The 15,946-nt window shown below is 54.0% G+C and overlaps 47 non-coding genes across 47 annotated transcripts; 23 read left to right on the forward strand and 24 right to left on the reverse strand.

Annotated features, from left to right (window-relative positions):
- The first annotated feature begins 40 nt into the window (after positions 1 to 40).
- On the forward strand, positions 41 to 112 carry Trnad-guc (transfer RNA aspartic acid (anticodon GUC)). The gene has a single exon. It is a non-coding gene; the product is annotated as a tRNA-Asp (tRNA).
- A 233-nt stretch (positions 113 to 345) lies between these two features.
- Trnam-cau (transfer RNA methionine (anticodon CAU)) lies at positions 346 to 417 on the reverse strand. The gene has a single exon. It is a non-coding gene; the product is annotated as a tRNA-Met (tRNA).
- Positions 418 to 700: 283 nt separating this feature from the next.
- Trnar-acg (transfer RNA arginine (anticodon ACG)) lies at positions 701 to 773 on the reverse strand. Its single transcript has one exon. It is a non-coding gene; the product is annotated as a tRNA-Arg (tRNA).
- A 442-nt stretch (positions 774 to 1,215) lies between these two features.
- On the forward strand, positions 1,216 to 1,307 carry Trnai-uau (transfer RNA isoleucine (anticodon UAU)). The gene is given in 2 exon segments: positions 1,216 to 1,253; positions 1,272 to 1,307. It is a non-coding gene; the product is annotated as a tRNA-Ile (tRNA).
- A 111-nt stretch (positions 1,308 to 1,418) lies between these two features.
- On the forward strand, positions 1,419 to 1,490 carry Trnad-guc (transfer RNA aspartic acid (anticodon GUC)). The gene has a single exon. It is a non-coding gene; the product is annotated as a tRNA-Asp (tRNA).
- Positions 1,491 to 1,723: 233 nt separating this feature from the next.
- Positions 1,724 to 1,795, reverse strand: Trnam-cau (transfer RNA methionine (anticodon CAU)). Its single transcript has one exon. It is a non-coding gene; the product is annotated as a tRNA-Met (tRNA).
- A 283-nt stretch (positions 1,796 to 2,078) lies between these two features.
- Trnar-acg (transfer RNA arginine (anticodon ACG)) lies at positions 2,079 to 2,151 on the reverse strand. Its single transcript has one exon. It is a non-coding gene; the product is annotated as a tRNA-Arg (tRNA).
- A 442-nt stretch (positions 2,152 to 2,593) lies between these two features.
- Trnai-uau (transfer RNA isoleucine (anticodon UAU)) lies at positions 2,594 to 2,685 on the forward strand. The gene is given in 2 exon segments: positions 2,594 to 2,631; positions 2,650 to 2,685. It is a non-coding gene; the product is annotated as a tRNA-Ile (tRNA).
- Positions 2,686 to 2,796: 111 nt separating this feature from the next.
- Positions 2,797 to 2,868, forward strand: Trnad-guc (transfer RNA aspartic acid (anticodon GUC)). Its single transcript has one exon. It is a non-coding gene; the product is annotated as a tRNA-Asp (tRNA).
- Positions 2,869 to 3,101: 233 nt separating this feature from the next.
- Trnam-cau (transfer RNA methionine (anticodon CAU)) lies at positions 3,102 to 3,173 on the reverse strand. Its single transcript has one exon. It is a non-coding gene; the product is annotated as a tRNA-Met (tRNA).
- A 283-nt stretch (positions 3,174 to 3,456) lies between these two features.
- Positions 3,457 to 3,529, reverse strand: Trnar-acg (transfer RNA arginine (anticodon ACG)). Its single transcript has one exon. It is a non-coding gene; the product is annotated as a tRNA-Arg (tRNA).
- A 442-nt stretch (positions 3,530 to 3,971) lies between these two features.
- On the forward strand, positions 3,972 to 4,063 carry Trnai-uau (transfer RNA isoleucine (anticodon UAU)). Its single transcript is given in 2 exon segments — positions 3,972 to 4,009; positions 4,028 to 4,063. It is a non-coding gene; the product is annotated as a tRNA-Ile (tRNA).
- A 111-nt stretch (positions 4,064 to 4,174) lies between these two features.
- On the forward strand, positions 4,175 to 4,246 carry Trnad-guc (transfer RNA aspartic acid (anticodon GUC)). The gene has a single exon. It is a non-coding gene; the product is annotated as a tRNA-Asp (tRNA).
- Positions 4,247 to 4,479: 233 nt separating this feature from the next.
- On the reverse strand, positions 4,480 to 4,551 carry Trnam-cau (transfer RNA methionine (anticodon CAU)). Its single transcript has one exon. It is a non-coding gene; the product is annotated as a tRNA-Met (tRNA).
- Positions 4,552 to 4,834: 283 nt separating this feature from the next.
- Trnar-acg (transfer RNA arginine (anticodon ACG)) lies at positions 4,835 to 4,907 on the reverse strand. Its single transcript has one exon. It is a non-coding gene; the product is annotated as a tRNA-Arg (tRNA).
- Positions 4,908 to 5,349: 442 nt separating this feature from the next.
- Positions 5,350 to 5,441, forward strand: Trnai-uau (transfer RNA isoleucine (anticodon UAU)). Its single transcript is given in 2 exon segments — positions 5,350 to 5,387; positions 5,406 to 5,441. It is a non-coding gene; the product is annotated as a tRNA-Ile (tRNA).
- Positions 5,442 to 5,552: 111 nt separating this feature from the next.
- On the forward strand, positions 5,553 to 5,624 carry Trnad-guc (transfer RNA aspartic acid (anticodon GUC)). Its single transcript has one exon. It is a non-coding gene; the product is annotated as a tRNA-Asp (tRNA).
- A 233-nt stretch (positions 5,625 to 5,857) lies between these two features.
- On the reverse strand, positions 5,858 to 5,929 carry Trnam-cau (transfer RNA methionine (anticodon CAU)). Its single transcript has one exon. It is a non-coding gene; the product is annotated as a tRNA-Met (tRNA).
- A 283-nt stretch (positions 5,930 to 6,212) lies between these two features.
- Trnar-acg (transfer RNA arginine (anticodon ACG)) lies at positions 6,213 to 6,285 on the reverse strand. Its single transcript has one exon. It is a non-coding gene; the product is annotated as a tRNA-Arg (tRNA).
- A 442-nt stretch (positions 6,286 to 6,727) lies between these two features.
- On the forward strand, positions 6,728 to 6,819 carry Trnai-uau (transfer RNA isoleucine (anticodon UAU)). Its single transcript is given in 2 exon segments — positions 6,728 to 6,765; positions 6,784 to 6,819. It is a non-coding gene; the product is annotated as a tRNA-Ile (tRNA).
- A 111-nt stretch (positions 6,820 to 6,930) lies between these two features.
- On the forward strand, positions 6,931 to 7,002 carry Trnad-guc (transfer RNA aspartic acid (anticodon GUC)). The gene has a single exon. It is a non-coding gene; the product is annotated as a tRNA-Asp (tRNA).
- A 233-nt stretch (positions 7,003 to 7,235) lies between these two features.
- Trnam-cau (transfer RNA methionine (anticodon CAU)) lies at positions 7,236 to 7,307 on the reverse strand. The gene has a single exon. It is a non-coding gene; the product is annotated as a tRNA-Met (tRNA).
- Positions 7,308 to 7,590: 283 nt separating this feature from the next.
- Positions 7,591 to 7,663, reverse strand: Trnar-acg (transfer RNA arginine (anticodon ACG)). Its single transcript has one exon. It is a non-coding gene; the product is annotated as a tRNA-Arg (tRNA).
- A 442-nt stretch (positions 7,664 to 8,105) lies between these two features.
- Positions 8,106 to 8,197, forward strand: Trnai-uau (transfer RNA isoleucine (anticodon UAU)). The gene is given in 2 exon segments: positions 8,106 to 8,143; positions 8,162 to 8,197. It is a non-coding gene; the product is annotated as a tRNA-Ile (tRNA).
- A 111-nt stretch (positions 8,198 to 8,308) lies between these two features.
- On the forward strand, positions 8,309 to 8,380 carry Trnad-guc (transfer RNA aspartic acid (anticodon GUC)). The gene has a single exon. It is a non-coding gene; the product is annotated as a tRNA-Asp (tRNA).
- Positions 8,381 to 8,613: 233 nt separating this feature from the next.
- Positions 8,614 to 8,685, reverse strand: Trnam-cau (transfer RNA methionine (anticodon CAU)). Its single transcript has one exon. It is a non-coding gene; the product is annotated as a tRNA-Met (tRNA).
- Positions 8,686 to 8,968: 283 nt separating this feature from the next.
- On the reverse strand, positions 8,969 to 9,041 carry Trnar-acg (transfer RNA arginine (anticodon ACG)). The gene has a single exon. It is a non-coding gene; the product is annotated as a tRNA-Arg (tRNA).
- Positions 9,042 to 9,483: 442 nt separating this feature from the next.
- On the forward strand, positions 9,484 to 9,575 carry Trnai-uau (transfer RNA isoleucine (anticodon UAU)). The gene is given in 2 exon segments: positions 9,484 to 9,521; positions 9,540 to 9,575. It is a non-coding gene; the product is annotated as a tRNA-Ile (tRNA).
- Positions 9,576 to 9,686: 111 nt separating this feature from the next.
- Trnad-guc (transfer RNA aspartic acid (anticodon GUC)) lies at positions 9,687 to 9,758 on the forward strand. Its single transcript has one exon. It is a non-coding gene; the product is annotated as a tRNA-Asp (tRNA).
- A 233-nt stretch (positions 9,759 to 9,991) lies between these two features.
- Trnam-cau (transfer RNA methionine (anticodon CAU)) lies at positions 9,992 to 10,063 on the reverse strand. Its single transcript has one exon. It is a non-coding gene; the product is annotated as a tRNA-Met (tRNA).
- Positions 10,064 to 10,346: 283 nt separating this feature from the next.
- Positions 10,347 to 10,419, reverse strand: Trnar-acg (transfer RNA arginine (anticodon ACG)). The gene has a single exon. It is a non-coding gene; the product is annotated as a tRNA-Arg (tRNA).
- Positions 10,420 to 10,861: 442 nt separating this feature from the next.
- Trnai-uau (transfer RNA isoleucine (anticodon UAU)) lies at positions 10,862 to 10,953 on the forward strand. Its single transcript is given in 2 exon segments — positions 10,862 to 10,899; positions 10,918 to 10,953. It is a non-coding gene; the product is annotated as a tRNA-Ile (tRNA).
- A 111-nt stretch (positions 10,954 to 11,064) lies between these two features.
- Positions 11,065 to 11,136, forward strand: Trnad-guc (transfer RNA aspartic acid (anticodon GUC)). The gene has a single exon. It is a non-coding gene; the product is annotated as a tRNA-Asp (tRNA).
- A 233-nt stretch (positions 11,137 to 11,369) lies between these two features.
- On the reverse strand, positions 11,370 to 11,441 carry Trnam-cau (transfer RNA methionine (anticodon CAU)). The gene has a single exon. It is a non-coding gene; the product is annotated as a tRNA-Met (tRNA).
- Positions 11,442 to 11,724: 283 nt separating this feature from the next.
- On the reverse strand, positions 11,725 to 11,797 carry Trnar-acg (transfer RNA arginine (anticodon ACG)). Its single transcript has one exon. It is a non-coding gene; the product is annotated as a tRNA-Arg (tRNA).
- A 442-nt stretch (positions 11,798 to 12,239) lies between these two features.
- Trnai-uau (transfer RNA isoleucine (anticodon UAU)) lies at positions 12,240 to 12,331 on the forward strand. Its single transcript is given in 2 exon segments — positions 12,240 to 12,277; positions 12,296 to 12,331. It is a non-coding gene; the product is annotated as a tRNA-Ile (tRNA).
- Positions 12,332 to 12,442: 111 nt separating this feature from the next.
- Trnad-guc (transfer RNA aspartic acid (anticodon GUC)) lies at positions 12,443 to 12,514 on the forward strand. Its single transcript has one exon. It is a non-coding gene; the product is annotated as a tRNA-Asp (tRNA).
- Positions 12,515 to 12,747: 233 nt separating this feature from the next.
- Positions 12,748 to 12,819, reverse strand: Trnam-cau (transfer RNA methionine (anticodon CAU)). The gene has a single exon. It is a non-coding gene; the product is annotated as a tRNA-Met (tRNA).
- A 283-nt stretch (positions 12,820 to 13,102) lies between these two features.
- Positions 13,103 to 13,175, reverse strand: Trnar-acg (transfer RNA arginine (anticodon ACG)). The gene has a single exon. It is a non-coding gene; the product is annotated as a tRNA-Arg (tRNA).
- Positions 13,176 to 13,617: 442 nt separating this feature from the next.
- On the forward strand, positions 13,618 to 13,709 carry Trnai-uau (transfer RNA isoleucine (anticodon UAU)). Its single transcript is given in 2 exon segments — positions 13,618 to 13,655; positions 13,674 to 13,709. It is a non-coding gene; the product is annotated as a tRNA-Ile (tRNA).
- A 111-nt stretch (positions 13,710 to 13,820) lies between these two features.
- Trnad-guc (transfer RNA aspartic acid (anticodon GUC)) lies at positions 13,821 to 13,892 on the forward strand. Its single transcript has one exon. It is a non-coding gene; the product is annotated as a tRNA-Asp (tRNA).
- Positions 13,893 to 14,125: 233 nt separating this feature from the next.
- On the reverse strand, positions 14,126 to 14,197 carry Trnam-cau (transfer RNA methionine (anticodon CAU)). Its single transcript has one exon. It is a non-coding gene; the product is annotated as a tRNA-Met (tRNA).
- A 283-nt stretch (positions 14,198 to 14,480) lies between these two features.
- Positions 14,481 to 14,553, reverse strand: Trnar-acg (transfer RNA arginine (anticodon ACG)). Its single transcript has one exon. It is a non-coding gene; the product is annotated as a tRNA-Arg (tRNA).
- A 442-nt stretch (positions 14,554 to 14,995) lies between these two features.
- On the forward strand, positions 14,996 to 15,087 carry Trnai-uau (transfer RNA isoleucine (anticodon UAU)). Its single transcript is given in 2 exon segments — positions 14,996 to 15,033; positions 15,052 to 15,087. It is a non-coding gene; the product is annotated as a tRNA-Ile (tRNA).
- A 111-nt stretch (positions 15,088 to 15,198) lies between these two features.
- On the forward strand, positions 15,199 to 15,270 carry Trnad-guc (transfer RNA aspartic acid (anticodon GUC)). The gene has a single exon. It is a non-coding gene; the product is annotated as a tRNA-Asp (tRNA).
- A 233-nt stretch (positions 15,271 to 15,503) lies between these two features.
- Positions 15,504 to 15,575, reverse strand: Trnam-cau (transfer RNA methionine (anticodon CAU)). Its single transcript has one exon. It is a non-coding gene; the product is annotated as a tRNA-Met (tRNA).
- Positions 15,576 to 15,858: 283 nt separating this feature from the next.
- On the reverse strand, positions 15,859 to 15,931 carry Trnar-acg (transfer RNA arginine (anticodon ACG)). Its single transcript has one exon. It is a non-coding gene; the product is annotated as a tRNA-Arg (tRNA).
- Positions 15,932 to 15,946: the final 15 nt, after the last annotated feature.

The raw sequence follows: 15,946 nt of genomic DNA on the forward strand, positions 1-15,946 counted from the left end.
AAACATAAGTGTGCGTGCATTATAGTCACCGATGGCGTGTTCCTCGGTAGTATAGTGGTTAGTATCCCCGCCTGTCACGCGGGAGACCGGGGTTCGATTCCCCGCCGGGGAGGTGCGATTTTTATATCGCGAAAGTTGCACGCGTGGCCCCAAAGGACATTAACGTTGCGATCAAGGAATGTAGTTACTGCAAAAGCGTAAGAAAGTCTGCGTCTTAGGAAGTGTTTCTCGCATTCTTCACACGACGTCGTCGTTTCACGACTTACAGGGGTTGCTGTTGACGCTGAATCAGCTCACCCCAGGCTTAATGATCGAGCTCGAGGCACCCAAGGAAAAGAATAATTTTAGCAGAGCGTGGTTTCGATCCACGGACCTCTGGGTTATGGGCCCAGCACGCTTCCACTGCGCCACTCTGCTGCGTGGAGCCGTCCGCGCTCTTCGGTGCGTGACATGGGACACTTGGAAAGCGTTGTCTGCGTCGGTTTCCCGCGCCTACCGTTTAATTAAGTGCGTAACATCTCTCAGCTTGACTTGTCTCGACTTTGCTCGACTGACGCTACGCTGACGCTTGCACGAAGCGATATTTACCGCAATCGTCTCGAGATGCAGCTGCGAGATGCTCAGGATTAACATTGCACTCCACGAAGGTGGAGACATTCGAATCCACTGCCTAGCTACGCGCCCGCAACTAACAAAACGCCGACCCTGCCAGGATTCGAACCTGGAATCTTCTGATCCGTAGTCAGACGCGTTATCCGTTGCGAAACAGGGCCACTGTTTGCGTTTTCTACCACGAGGCGGGTGCACATCGCAAAGCAACGTGTTCTCCGTGGCTCGGCAACTGCATGTCGTCCACTGACAACGGCGGCGCGGCCACTCTGGTCTTGCGCACTCTGCAGGGAGCTGCCAAGGAAGGCATCTCTCCTCCAGCTGCTCGGCCACGGTGCGCCTGCACGGCTTAGAGCTTGCCACACATCTGCCCTCGCTGTTGGACAGGTAGCAGAAGGCAAGGCGCGCGTTTTTCTGCATTTTTTCGGCGATGACAAGCGGTTGATATGCTTGTAAGTGTAGCATATGAAGCAAGAATCGAATGAGGCATTCGTAGACAGGTGCTAAATTCGCAGTATGGCCGCAGGTGACGATCTTATGACGGGTGTGCAGCCACAACAGGTTGGCAGCAAAGTGAGTATCGCTAACTGAAAGCTCTCTGCTGTAGCCCCAGTGGCGCAATTGGTTAGCGCACGGTACTTATAAGGCAGTAGCCGTGAGCAATGCCGGGGTTGTGAGTTCGAGCCTCACCTGGGGCACACTTTTATCTCGTAGCAGCTGACTCTGAAAGCATCGGGACGCGAGAGTTGAGATGTATCACCTGCTTGAGAAACATAAGTGTGCGTGCATTACAGCCACCGATCGCGTGTTCCTCGGTAGTATAGTGGTTAGTATCCCCGCCTGTCACGCGGGAGACCGGGGTTCGATTCCCCGCCGGGGAGGTGCGATTTTTATATCGCGAAAGTTGCACGCGTGGCCCCAAAGGACATTAACGTTGCGATCAAGGAATGTAGTTACTGCAAAATCGTAAGTAAGTCTGCGTCTTAGGAAGTGTTTCTCGCATTCTTCACACGACGTCGTCGTTTCACGACTTACAGGGGTTGCTGTTGACGCTGAATCAGCTCACCCCAGGCTTAATGATCGAGCTCGAGGCACCCAAGAAAAGGAATAATTTTAGCAGAGCGTGGTTTCGATCCACGGACCTCTGGGTTATGGGCCCAGCACGCTTCCACTGCGCCACTCTGCTGCGTGGAGCCGTCCGCGCTCTTCGGTGCGTGACATGGGACACTTGGAAAGCGTTGTCTGCGTCGGTTTCCCTCGCCTACCGTTTAATTAAGTGCGTAACATCTCTCAGCTTGACTTGTCTCGACTTTGCTCGACTGACGCTACGCTGACGCTTGCACGAAGCGATATTTACCGCAATCGTCTCGAGATGCAGCTGCGAGATGCTCAGGATTAACATTGCACTCCACGAAGGTGGAGACATTCGAATCCACTGCCTAGCTACGCGCCCGCAACTAACAAAATGCCGACCCTGCCAGGATTCGAACCTGGAATCTTCTGATCCGTAGTCAGACGCGTTATCCGTTGCGAAACAGGGCCACTGTTTGCGTTTTCTACCACGAGGCGGGTGCACATCGCAAAGCAACGTGTTCTCCGTGGCTCGGCAACTGCATGTCGTCCACTGACAACGGCGGCGCGGCCACTCTGGTCTTGCGCACTCTGCAGGGAGCTGCCAAGGAAGGCATCTCTCCTCCAGCTGCTCGGCCACGGTGCGCCTGCACGGCTTAGAGCTTGCCACACATCTGCCCTCGCTGTTGGACAGGTAGCAGAAGGCAAGGCGCGCGTTTTTCTGCATTTTTTCGGCGATGACAAGCGGTTGATATGCTTGTAAGTGTAGCATATGAAGCAAGAATCGAATGAGGCATTCGTAGACAGGTGCTAAATTCGCAGTATGGCCGCAGGTGACGATCTTATGACGGGTGTGCAGCCACAACAGGTTGGCAGCAAAGTGAGTATCGCTAACTGAAAGCTCTCTGCTGTAGCCCCAGTGGCGCAATTGGTTAGCGCACGGTACTTATAAGGCAGTAGCCGTGAGCAATGCCGGGGTTGTGAGTTCGAGCCTCACCTGGGGCACACTTTTATTTCGTAGCAGCTGACTCTGAAAGCATCGGGACGCGAGAGTTGAGATGTATCACCTGCTTGAGAAACATAAGTGTGCGTGCATTACAGCCACCGATCGCGTGTTCCTCGGTAGTATAGTGGTTAGTATCCCCGCCTGTCACGCGGGAGACCGGGGTTCGATTCCCCGCCGGGGAGGTGCGATTTTTATATCGCGAAAGTTGCACGCGTGGCCCGAAAGGACATTAACGTTGCGATCAAGGAATGTAGTTACTGCAAAAGCGTAAGAAAGTCTGCGTCTTAGGAAGTGTTTCTCGCATTCTTCACACGACGTCGTCGTTTCACGACTTACAGGGGTTGCTGTTGACGCTGAATCAGCTCACCCCAGGCTTAATGATCGAGCTCGAGGCACCCAAGAAAAGGAATAATTTTAGCAGAGCGTGGTTTCGATCCACGGACCTCTGGGTTATGGGCCCAGCACGCTTCCACTGCGCCACTCTGCTGCGTGGAGCCGTCCGCGCTCTTCGGTGCGTGACATGGGACACTTGGAAAGCGTTGTCTGCGTCGGTTTCCCGCGCCTACCGTTTAATTAAGTGCGTAACATCTCTCAGCTTGACTTGTCTCGACTTTGCTCGACTGACGCTACGCTGACGCTTGCACGAAGCGATATTTACCGCAATCGTCTCGAGATGCAGCTGCGAGATGCTCAGGATTAACATTGCACTCCACGAAGGTGGAGACATTCGAATCCACTGCCTAGCTACGCGCCCGCAACTAACAAAATGCCGACCCTGCCAGGATTCGAACCTGGAATCTTCTGATCCGTAGTCAGACGCGTTATCCGTTGCGAAACAGGGCCACTGTTTGCGTTTTCTACCACGAGGCGGGTGCACATCGCAAAGCAACGTGTTCTCCGTGGCTCGGCAACTGCATGTCGTCCACTGACAACGGCGGCGCGGCCACTCTGGTCTTGCGCACTCTGCAGGGAGCTGCCAAGGAAGGCATCTCTCCTCCAGCTGCTCGGCCACGGTGCGCCTGCACGGCTTAGAGCTTGCCACACATCTGCCCTCGCTGTTGGACAGGTAGCAGAAGGCAAGGCGCGCGTTTTTCTGCATTTTTTCGGCGATGACAAGCGGTTGATATGCTTGTAAGTGTAGCATATGAAGCAAGAATCGAATGAGGCAGTCGTAGACAGGTGCTAAATTCGCAGTATGGCCGCAGGTGACGATCTTATGACGGGTGTGCAGCCACAACAGGTTGGCAGCAAAGTGAGTATCGCTAACTGAAAGCTCTCTGCTGTAGCCCCAGTGGCGCAATTGGTTAGCGCACGGTACTTATAAGGCAGTAGCCGTGAGCAATGCCGGGGTTGTGAGTTCGAGCCTCACCTGGGGCATACTTTTATTTCGTAGCAGCTGACTCTGAAAGCATCGGGACGCGAGAGTTGAGATGTATCACCTGCTTGAGAAACATAAGTGTGCGTGCATTATAGTCACCGATGGCGTGTTCCTCGGTAGTATAGTGGTTAGTATCCCCGCCTGTCACGCGGGAGACCGGGGTTCGATTCCCCGCCGGGGAGGTGCGATTTTTATATCGCGAAAGTTGCACGCGTGGCCCCAAAGGACATTAACGTTGCGATCAAGGAATGTAGTTACTGCAAAAGCGTAAGAAAGTCTGCGTCTTAGGAAGTGTTTCTCGCATTCTTCACACGACGTCGTCGTTTCACGACTTACAGGGGTTGCTGTTGACGCTGAATCAGCTCACCCCAGGCTTAATGATCGAGCTCGAGGCACCCAAGGAAAAGAATAATTTTAGCAGAGCGTGGTTTCGATCCACGGACCTCTGGGTTATGGGCCCAGCACGCTTCCACTGCGCCACTCTGCTGCGTGGAGCCGTCCGCGCTCTTCGGTGCGTGACATGGGACACTTGGAAAGCGTTGTCTGCGTCGGTTTCCCTCGCCTACCGTTTAATTAAGTGCGTAACATCTCTCAGCTTGACTTGTCTCGACTTTGCTCGACTGACGCTACGCTGACGCTTGCACGAAGCGATATTTACCGCAATCGTCTCGAGATGCAGCTGCGAGATGCTCAGGATTAACATTGCACTCCACGAAGGTGGAGACATTCGAATCCACTGCCTAGCTACGCGCCCGCAACTAACAAAATGCCGACCCTGCCAGGATTCGAACCTGGAATCTTCTGATCCGTAGTCAGACGCGTTATCCGTTGCGAAACAGGGCCACTGTTTGCGTTTTCTACCACGAGGCGGGTGCACATCGCAAAGCAACGTGTTCTCCATGGCTCGGCAACTGCATGTCGTCCACTGACAACGGCGGCGCGGCCACTCTGGTCTTGCGCACTCTGCAGGGAGCTGCCAAGGAAGGCATCTCTCCTCCAGCTGCTCGGCCACGGTGCGCCTGCACGGCTTAGAGCTTGCCACACATCTGCCCTCGCTGTTGGACAGGTAGCAGAAGGCAAGGCGCGCGTTTTTCTGCATTTTTTCGGCGATGACAAGCGGTTGATATGCTTGTAAGTGTAGCATATGAAGCAAGAATCGAATGAGGCATTCGTAGACAGGTGCTAAATTCGCAGTATGGCCGCAGGTGACGATCTTATGACGGGTGTGCAGCCACAACAGGTTGGCAGCAAAGTGAGTATCGCTAACTGAAAGCTCTCTGCTGTAGCCCCAGTGGCGCAATTGGTTAGCGCACGGTACTTATAAGGCAGTAGCCGTGAGCAATGCCGGGGTTGTGAGTTCGAGCCTCACCTGGGGCACACTTTTATTTCGTAGCAGCTGACTCTGAAAGCATCGGGACGCGAGAGTTGAGATGTATCACCTGCTTGAGAAACATAAGTGTGCGTGCATTATAGCCACCGATCGCGTGTTCCTCGGTAGTATAGTGGTTAGTATCCCCGCCTGTCACGCGGGAGACCGGGGTTCGATTCCCCGCCGGGGAGGTGCGATTTTTATATCGCGAAAGTTGCACGCGTGGCCCGAAAGGACATTAACGTTGCGATCAAGGAATGTAGTTACTGCAAAATCGTAAGTAAGTCTGCGTCTTAGGAAGTGTTTCTCGCATTCTTCACACGACGTCGTCGTTTCACGACTTACAGGGGTTGCTGTTGACGCTGAATCAGCTCACCCCAGGCTTAATGATCGAGCTCGAGGCACCCAAGAAAAGGAATAATTTTAGCAGAGCGTGGTTTCGATCCACGGACCTCTGGGTTATGGGCCCAGCACGCTTCCACTGCGCCACTCTGCTGCGTGGAGCCGTCCGCGCTCTTCGGTGCGTGACATGGGACACTTGGAAAGCGTTGTCTGCGTCGGTTTCCCGCGCCTACCGTTTAATTAAGTGCGTAACATCTCTCAGCTTGACTTGTCTCGACTTTGCTCGACTGACGCTACGCTGACGCTTGCACGAAGCGATATTTACCGCAATCGTCTCGAGATGCAGCTGCGAGATGCTCAGGATTAACATTGCACTCCACGAAGGTGGAGACATTCGAATCCACTGCCTAGCTACGCGCCCGCAACTAACAAAATGCCGACCCTGCCAGGATTCGAACCTGGAATCTTCTGATCCGTAGTCAGACGCGTTATCCGTTGCGAAACAGGGCCACTGTTTGCGTTTTCTACCACGAGGCGGGTGCACATCGCAAAGCAACGTGTTCTCCATGGCTCGGCAACTGCATGTCGTCCACTGACAACGGCGGCGCGGCCACTCTGGTCTTGCGCACTCTGCAGGGAGCTGCCAAGGAAGGCATCTCTCCTCCAGCTGCTCGGCCACGGTGCGCCTGCACGGCTTAGAGCTTGCCACACATCTGCCCTCGCTGTTGGACAGGTAGCAGAAGGCAAGGCGCGCGTTTTTCTGCATTTTTTCGGCGATGACAAGCGGTTGATATGCTTGTAAGTGTAGCATATGAAGCAAGAATCGAATGAGGCATTCGTAGACAGGTGCTAAATTCGCAGTATGGCCGCAGGTGACGATCTTATGACGGGTGTGCAGCCACAACAGGTTGGCAGCAAAGTGAGTATCGCTAACTGAAAGCTCTCTGCTGTAGCCCCAGTGGCGCAATTGGTTAGCGCACGGTACTTATAAGGCAGTAGCCGTGAGCAATGCCGGGGTTGTGAGTTCGAGCCTCACCTGGGGCACACTTTTATTTCGTAGCAGCTGACTCTGAAAGCATCGGGACGCGAGAGTTGAGATGTATCACCTGCTTGAGAAACATAAGTGTGCGTGCATTATAGCCACCGATCGCGTGTTCCTCGGTAGTATAGTGGTTAGTATCCCCGCCTGTCACGCGGGAGACCGGGGTTCGATTCCCCGCCGGGGAGGTGCGATTTTTATATCGCGAAAGTTGCACGCGTGGCCCGAAAGGACATTAACGTTGCGATCAAGGAATGTAGTTACTGCAAAATCGTAAGTAAGTCTGCGTCTTAGGAAGTGTTTCTCGCATTCTTCACACGACGTCGTCGTTTCACGACTTACAGGGGTTGCTGTTGACGCTGAATCAGCTCACCCCAGGCTTAATGATCGAGCTCGAGGCACCCAAGAAAAGGAATAATTTTAGCAGAGCGTGGTTTCGATCCACGGACCTCTGGGTTATGGGCCCAGCACGCTTCCACTGCGCCACTCTGCTGCGTGGAGCCGTCCGCGCTCTTCGGTGCGTGACATGGGACACTTGGAAAGCGTTGTCTGCGTCGGTTTCCCGCGCCTACCGTTTAATTAAGTGCGTAACATCTCTCAGCTTGACTTGTCTCGACTTTGCTCGACTGACGCTACGCTGACGCTTGCACGAAGCGATATTTACCGCAATCGTCTCGAGATGCAGCTGCGAGATGCTCAGGATTAACATTGCACTCCACGAAGGTGGAGACATTCGAATCCACTGCCTAGCTACGCGCCCGCAACTAACAAAATGCCGACCCTGCCAGGATTCGAACCTGGAATCTTCTGATCCGTAGTCAGACGCGTTATCCGTTGCGAAACAGGGCCACTGTTTGCGTTTTCTACCACGAGGCGGGTGCACATCGCAAAGCAACGTGTTCTCCGTGGCTCGGCAACTGCATGTCGTCCACTGACAACGGCGGCGCGGCCACTCTGGTCTTGCGCACTCTGCAGGGAGCTGCCAAGGAAGGCATCTCTCCTCCAGCTGCTCGGCCACGGTGCGCCTGCACGGCTTAGAGCTTGCCACACATCTGCCCTCGCTGTTGGACAGGTAGCAGAAGGCAAGGCGCGCGTTTTTCTGCATTTTTTCGGCGATGACAAGCGGTTGATATGCTTGTAAGTGTAGCATATGAAGCAAGAATCGAATGAGGCAGTCGTAGACAGGTGCTAAATTCGCAGTATGGCCGCAGGTGACGATCTTATGACGGGTGTGCAGCCACAACAGGTTGGCAGCAAAGTGAGTATCGCTAACTGAAAGCTCTCTGCTGTAGCCCCAGTGGCGCAATTGGTTAGCGCACGGTACTTATAAGGCAGTAGCCGTGAGCAATGCCGGGGTTGTGAGTTCGAGCCTCACCTGGGGCATACTTTTATTTCGTAGCAGCTGACTCTGAAAGCATCGGGACGCGAGAGTTGAGATGTATCACCTGCTTGAGAAACATAAGTGTGCGTGCATTATAGTCACCGATGGCGTGTTCCTCGGTAGTATAGTGGTTAGTATCCCCGCCTGTCACGCGGGAGACCGGGGTTCGATTCCCCGCCGGGGAGGTGCGATTTTTATATCGCGAAAGTTGCACGCGTGGCCCCAAAGGACATTAACGTTGCGATCAAGGAATGTAGTTACTGCAAAAGCGTAAGAAAGTCTGCGTCTTAGGAAGTGTTTCTCGCATTCTTCACACGACGTCGTCGTTTCACGACTTACAGGGGTTGCTGTTGACGCTGAATCAGCTCACCCCAGGCTTAATGATCGAGCTCGAGGCACCCAAGAAAAGGAATAATTTTAGCAGAGCGTGGTTTCGATCCACGGACCTCTGGGTTATGGGCCCAGCACGCTTCCACTGCGCCACTCTGCTGCGTGGAGCCGTCCGCGCTCTTCGGTGCGTGACATGGGACACTTGGAAAGCGTTGTCTGCGTCGGTTTCCCGCGCCTACCGTTTAATTAAGTGCGTAACATCTCTCAGCTTGACTTGTCTCGACTTTGCTCGACTGACGCTACGCTGACGCTTGCACGAAGCGATATTTACCGCAATCGTCTCGAGATGCAGCTGCGAGATGCTCAGGATTAACATTGCACTCCACGAAGGTGGAGACATTCGAATCCACTGCCTAGCTACGCGCCCGCAACTAACAAAATGCCGACCCTGCCAGGATTCGAACCTGGAATCTTCTGATCCGTAGTCAGACGCGTTATCCGTTGCGAAACAGGGCCACTGTTTGCGTTTTCTACCACGAGGCGGGTGCACATCGCAAAGCAACGTGTTCTCCGTGGCTCGGCAACTGCATGTCGTCCACTGACAACGGCGGCGCGGCCACTCTGGTCTTGCGCACTCTGCAGGGAGCTGCCAAGGAAGGCATCTCTCCTCCAGCTGCTCGGCCACGGTGCGCCTGCACGGCTTAGAGCTTGCCACACATCTGCCCTCGCTGTTGGACAGGTAGCAGAAGGCAAGGCGCGCGTTTTTCTGCATTTTTTCGGCGATGACAAGCGGTTGATATGCTTGTAAGTGTAGCATATGAAGCAAGAATCGAATGAGGCAGTCGTAGACAGGTGCTAAATTCGCAGTATGGCCGCAGGTGACGATCTTATGACGGGTGTGCAGCCACAACAGGTTGGCAGCAAAGTGAGTATCGCTAACTGAAAGCTCTCTGCTGTAGCCCCAGTGGCGCAATTGGTTAGCGCACGGTACTTATAAGGCAGTAGCCGTGAGCAATGCCGGGGTTGTGAGTTCGAGCCTCACCTGGGGCATACTTTTATTTCGTAGCAGCTGACTCTGAAAGCATCGGGACGCGAGAGTTGAGATGTATCACCTGCTTGAGAAACATAAGTGTGCGTGCATTATAGTCACCGATGGCGTGTTCCTCGGTAGTATAGTGGTTAGTATCCCCGCCTGTCACGCGGGAGACCGGGGTTCGATTCCCCGCCGGGGAGGTGCGATTTTTATATCGCGAAAGTTGCACGCGTGGCCCCAAAGGACATTAACGTTGCGATCAAGGAATGTAGTTACTGCAAAAGCGTAAGAAAGTCTGCGTCTTAGGAAGTGTTTCTCGCATTCTTCACACGACGTCGTCGTTTCACGACTTACAGGGGTTGCTGTTGACGCTGAATCAGCTCACCCCAGGCTTAATGATCGAGCTCGAGGCACCCAAGGAAAAGAATAATTTTAGCAGAGCGTGGTTTCGATCCACGGACCTCTGGGTTATGGGCCCAGCACGCTTCCACTGCGCCACTCTGCTGCGTGGAGCCGTCCGCGCTCTTCGGTGCGTGACATGGGACACTTGGAAAGCGTTGTCTGCGTCGGTTTCCCGCGCCTACCGTTTAATTAAGTGCGTAACATCTCTCAGCTTGACTTGTCTCGACTTTGCTCGACTGACGCTACGCTGACGCTTGCACGAAGCGATATTTACCGCAATCGTCTCGAGATGCAGCTGCGAGATGCTCAGGATTAACATTGCACTCCACGAAGGTGGAGACATTCGAATCCACTGCCTAGCTACGCGCCCGCAACTAACAAAACGCCGACCCTGCCAGGATTCGAACCTGGAATCTTCTGATCCGTAGTCAGACGCGTTATCCGTTGCGAAACAGGGCCACTGTTTGCGTTTTCTACCACGAGGCGGGTGCACATCGCAAAGCAACGTGTTCTCCGTGGCTCGGCAACTGCATGTCGTCCACTGACAACGGCGGCGCGGCCACTCTGGTCTTGCGCACTCTGCAGGGAGCTGCCAAGGAAGGCATCTCTCCTCCAGCTGCTCGGCCACGGTGCGCCTGCACGGCTTAGAGCTTGCCACACATCTGCCCTCGCTGTTGGACAGGTAGCAGAAGGCAAGGCGCGCGTTTTTCTGCATTTTTTCGGCGATGACAAGCGGTTGATATGCTTGTAAGTGTAGCATATGAAGCAAGAATCGAATGAGGCATTCGTAGACAGGTGCTAAATTCGCAGTATGGCCGCAGGTGACGATCTTATGACGGGTGTGCAGCCACAACAGGTTGGCAGCAAAGTGAGTATCGCTAACTGAAAGCTCTCTGCTGTAGCCCCAGTGGCGCAATTGGTTAGCGCACGGTACTTATAAGGCAGTAGCCGTGAGCAATGCCGGGGTTGTGAGTTCGAGCCTCACCTGGGGCACACTTTTATTTCGTAGCAGCTGACTCTGAAAGCATCGGGACGCGAGAGTTGAGATGTATCACCTGCTTGAGAAACATAAGTGTGCGTGCATTACAGCCACCGATCGCGTGTTCCTCGGTAGTATAGTGGTTAGTATCCCCGCCTGTCACGCGGGAGACCGGGGTTCGATTCCCCGCCGGGGAGGTGCGATTTTTATATCGCGAAAGTTGCACGCGTGGCCCCAAAGGACATTAACGTTGCGATCAAGGAATGTAGTTACTGCAAAATCGTAAGTAAGTCTGCGTCTTAGGAAGTGTTTCTCGCATTCTTCACACGACGTCGTCGTTTCACGACTTACAGGGGTTGCTGTTGACGCTGAATCAGCTCACCCCAGGCTTAATGATCGAGCTCGAGGCACCCAAGAAAAGGAATAATTTTAGCAGAGCGTGGTTTCGATCCACGGACCTCTGGGTTATGGGCCCAGCACGCTTCCACTGCGCCACTCTGCTGCGTGGAGCCGTCCGCGCTCTTCGGTGCGTGACATGGGACACTTGGAAAGCGTTGTCTGCGTCGGTTTCCCTCGCCTACCGTTTAATTAAGTGCGTAACATCTCTCAGCTTGACTTGTCTCGACTTTGCTCGACTGACGCTACGCTGACGCTTGCACGAAGCGATATTTACCGCAATCGTCTCGAGATGCAGCTGCGAGATGCTCAGGATTAACATTGCACTCCACGAAGGTGGAGACATTCGAATCCACTGCCTAGCTACGCGCCCGCAACTAACAAAATGCCGACCCTGCCAGGATTCGAACCTGGAATCTTCTGATCCGTAGTCAGACGCGTTATCCGTTGCGAAACAGGGCCACTGTTTGCGTTTTCTACCACGAGGCGGGTGCACATCGCAAAGCAACGTGTTCTCCGTGGCTCGGCAACTGCATGTCGTCCACTGACAACGGCGGCGCGGCCACTCTGGTCTTGCGCACTCTGCAGGGAGCTGCCAAGGAAGGCATCTCTCCTCCAGCTGCTCGGCCACGGTGCGCCTGCACGGCTTAGAGCTTGCCACACATCTGCCCTCGCTGTTGGACAGGTAGCAGAAGGCAAGGCGCGCGTTTTTCTGCATTTTTTCGGCGATGACAAGCGGTTGATATGCTTGTAAGTGTAGCATATGAAGCAAGAATCGAATGAGGCATTCGTAGACAGGTGCTAAATTCGCAGTATGGCCGCAGGTGACGATCTTATGACGGGTGTGCAGCCACAACAGGTTGGCAGCAAAGTGAGTATCGCTAACTGAAAGCTCTCTGCTGTAGCCCCAGTGGCGCAATTGGTTAGCGCACGGTACTTATAAGGCAGTAGCCGTGAGCAATGCCGGGGTTGTGAGTTCGAGCCTCACCTGGGGCACACTTTTATTTCGTAGCAGCTGACTCTGAAAGCATCGGGACGCGAGAGTTGAGATGTATCACCTGCTTGAGAAACATAAGTGTGCGTGCATTACAGCCACCGATCGCGTGTTCCTCGGTAGTATAGTGGTTAGTATCCCCGCCTGTCACGCGGGAGACCGGGGTTCGATTCCCCGCCGGGGAGGTGCGATTTTTATATCGCGAAAGTTGCACGCGTGGCCCGAAAGGACATTAACGTTGCGATCAAGGAATGTAGTTACTGCAAAAGCGTAAGAAAGTCTGCGTCTTAGGAAGTGTTTCTCGCATTCTTCACACGACGTCGTCGTTTCACGACTTACAGGGGTTGCTGTTGACGCTGAATCAGCTCACCCCAGGCTTAATGATCGAGCTCGAGGCACCCAAGAAAAGGAATAATTTTAGCAGAGCGTGGTTTCGATCCACGGACCTCTGGGTTATGGGCCCAGCACGCTTCCACTGCGCCACTCTGCTGCGTGGAGCCGTCCGCGCTCTTCGGTGCGTGACATGGGACACTTGGAAAGCGTTGTCTGCGTCGGTTTCCCGCGCCTACCGTTTAATTAAGTGCGTAACATCTCTCAGCTTGACTTGTCTCGACTTTGCTCGACTGACGCTACGCTGACGCTTGCACGAAGCGATATTTACCGCAATCGTCTCGAGATGCAGCTGCGAGATGCTCAGGATTAACATTGCACTCCACGAAGGTGGAGACATTCGAATCCACTGCCTAGCTACGCGCCCGCAACTAACAAAATGCCGACCCTGCCAGGATTCGAACCTGGAATCTTCTGATCCGTAGTCAGACGCGTTATCCGTTGCGAAACAGGGCCACTGTTTGCGTTTTCTACCACGAGGCGGGTGCACATCGCAAAGCAACGTGTTCTCCGTGGCTCGGCAACTGCATGTCGTCCACTGACAACGGCGGCGCGGCCACTCTGGTCTTGCGCACTCTGCAGGGAGCTGCCAAGGAAGGCATCTCTCCTCCAGCTGCTCGGCCACGGTGCGCCTGCACGGCTTAGAGCTTGCCACACATCTGCCCTCGCTGTTGGACAGGTAGCAGAAGGCAAGGCGCGCGTTTTTCTGCATTTTTTCGGCGATGACAAGCGGTTGATATGCTTGTAAGTGTAGCATATGAAGCAAGAATCGAATGAGGCAGTCGTAGACAGGTGCTAAATTCGCAGTATGGCCGCAGGTGACGATCTTATGACGGGTGTGCAGCCACAACAGGTTGGCAGCAAAGTGAGTATCGCTAACTGAAAGCTCTCTGCTGTAGCCCCAGTGGCGCAATTGGTTAGCGCACGGTACTTATAAGGCAGTAGCCGTGAGCAATGCCGGGGTTGTGAGTTCGAGCCTCACCTGGGGCATACTTTTATTTCGTAGCAGCTGACTCTGAAAGCATCGGGACGCGAGAGTTGAGATGTATCACCTGCTTGAGAAACATAAGTGTGCGTGCATTATAGTCACCGATGGCGTGTTCCTCGGTAGTATAGTGGTTAGTATCCCCGCCTGTCACGCGGGAGACCGGGGTTCGATTCCCCGCCGGGGAGGTGCGATTTTTATATCGCGAAAGTTGCACGCGTGGCCCCAAAGGACATTAACGTTGCGATCAAGGAATGTAGTTACTGCAAAAGCGTAAGAAAGTCTGCGTCTTAGGAAGTGTTTCTCGCATTCTTCACACGACGTCGTCGTTTCACGACTTACAGGGGTTGCTGTTGACGCTGAATCAGCTCACCCCAGGCTTAATGATCGAGCTCGAGGCACCCAAGGAAAAGAATAATTTTAGCAGAGCGTGGTTTCGATCCACGGACCTCTGGGTTATGGGCCCAGCACGCTTCCACTGCGCCACTCTGCTGCGTGGAGCCGTCCGCGCTCTTCGGTGCGTGACATGGGACACTTGGAAAGCGTTGTCTGCGTCGGTTTCCCGCGCCTACCGTTTAATTAAGTGCGTAACATCTCTCAGCTTGACTTGTCTCGACTTTGCTCGACTGACGCTACGCTGACGCTTGCACGAAGCGATATTTACCGCAATCGTCTCGAGATGCAGCTGCGAGATGCTCAGGATTAACATTGCACTCCACGAAGGTGGAGACATTCGAATCCACTGCCTAGCTACGCGCCCGCAACTAACAAAACGCCGACCCTGCCAGGATTCGAACCTGGAATCTTCTGATCCGTAGTCAGACGCGTTATCCGTTGCGAAACAGGGCCACTGTTTGCGTTTTCTACCACGAGGCGGGTGCACATCGCAAAGCAACGTGTTCTCCGTGGCTCGGCAACTGCATGTCGTCCACTGACAACGGCGGCGCGGCCACTCTGGTCTTGCGCACTCTGCAGGGAGCTGCCAAGGAAGGCATCTCTCCTCCAGCTGCTCGGCCACGGTGCGCCTGCACGGCTTAGAGCTTGCCACACATCTGCCCTCGCTGTTGGACAGGTAGCAGAAGGCAAGGCGCGCGTTTTTCTGCATTTTTTCGGCGATGACAAGCGGTTGATATGCTTGTAAGTGTAGCATATGAAGCAAGAATCGAATGAGGCATTCGTAGACAGGTGCTAAATTCGCAGTATGGCCGCAGGTGACGATCTTATGACGGGTGTGCAGCCACAACAGGTTGGCAGCAAAGTGAGTATCGCTAACTGAAAGCTCTCTGCTGTAGCCCCAGTGGCGCAATTGGTTAGCGCACGGTACTTATAAGGCAGTAGCCGTGAGCAATGCCGGGGTTGTGAGTTCGAGCCTCACCTGGGGCACACTTTTATTTCGTAGCAGCTGACTCTGAAAGCATCGGGACGCGAGAGTTGAGATGTATCACCTGCTTGAGAAACATAAGTGTGCGTGCATTACAGCCACCGATCGCGTGTTCCTCGGTAGTATAGTGGTTAGTATCCCCGCCTGTCACGCGGGAGACCGGGGTTCGATTCCCCGCCGGGGAGGTGCGATTTTTATATCGCGAAAGTTGCACGCGTGGCCCCAAAGGACATTAACGTTGCGATCAAGGAATGTAGTTACTGCAAAATCGTAAGTAAGTCTGCGTCTTAGGAAGTGTTTCTCGCATTCTTCACACGACGTCGTCGTTTCACGACTTACAGGGGTTGCTGTTGACGCTGAATCAGCTCACCCCAGGCTTAATGATCGAGCTCGAGGCACCCAAGAAAAGGAATAATTTTAGCAGAGCGTGGTTTCGATCCACGGACCTCTGGGTTATGGGCCCAGCACGCTTCCACTGCGCCACTCTGCTGCGTGGAGCCGTCCGCGCTCTTCGGTGCGTGACATGGGACACTTGGAAAGCGTTGTCTGCGTCGGTTTCCCTCGCCTACCGTTTAATTAAGTGCGTAACATCTCTCAGCTTGACTTGTCTCGACTTTGCTCGACTGACGCTACGCTGACGCTTGCACGAAGCGATATTTACCGCAATCGTCTCGAGATGCAGCTGCGAGATGCTCAGGATTAACATTGCACTCCACGAAGGTGGAGACATTCGAATCCACTGCCTAGCTACGCGCCCGCAACTAACAAAATGCCGACCCTGCCAGGATTCGAACCTGGAATCTTCTGATCCGTAGTCAGACGCGTTATCCGTTGCGAAACAGGGCCACTGTTTGCGTTTTC

Source organism: Schistocerca nitens, chromosome 9 (genome assembly GCF_023898315.1).
Source record: "Schistocerca nitens isolate TAMUIC-IGC-003100 chromosome 9, iqSchNite1.1, whole genome shotgun sequence".
NCBI lineage: Eukaryota > Metazoa > Arthropoda > Insecta > Orthoptera > Acrididae > Schistocerca > Schistocerca nitens.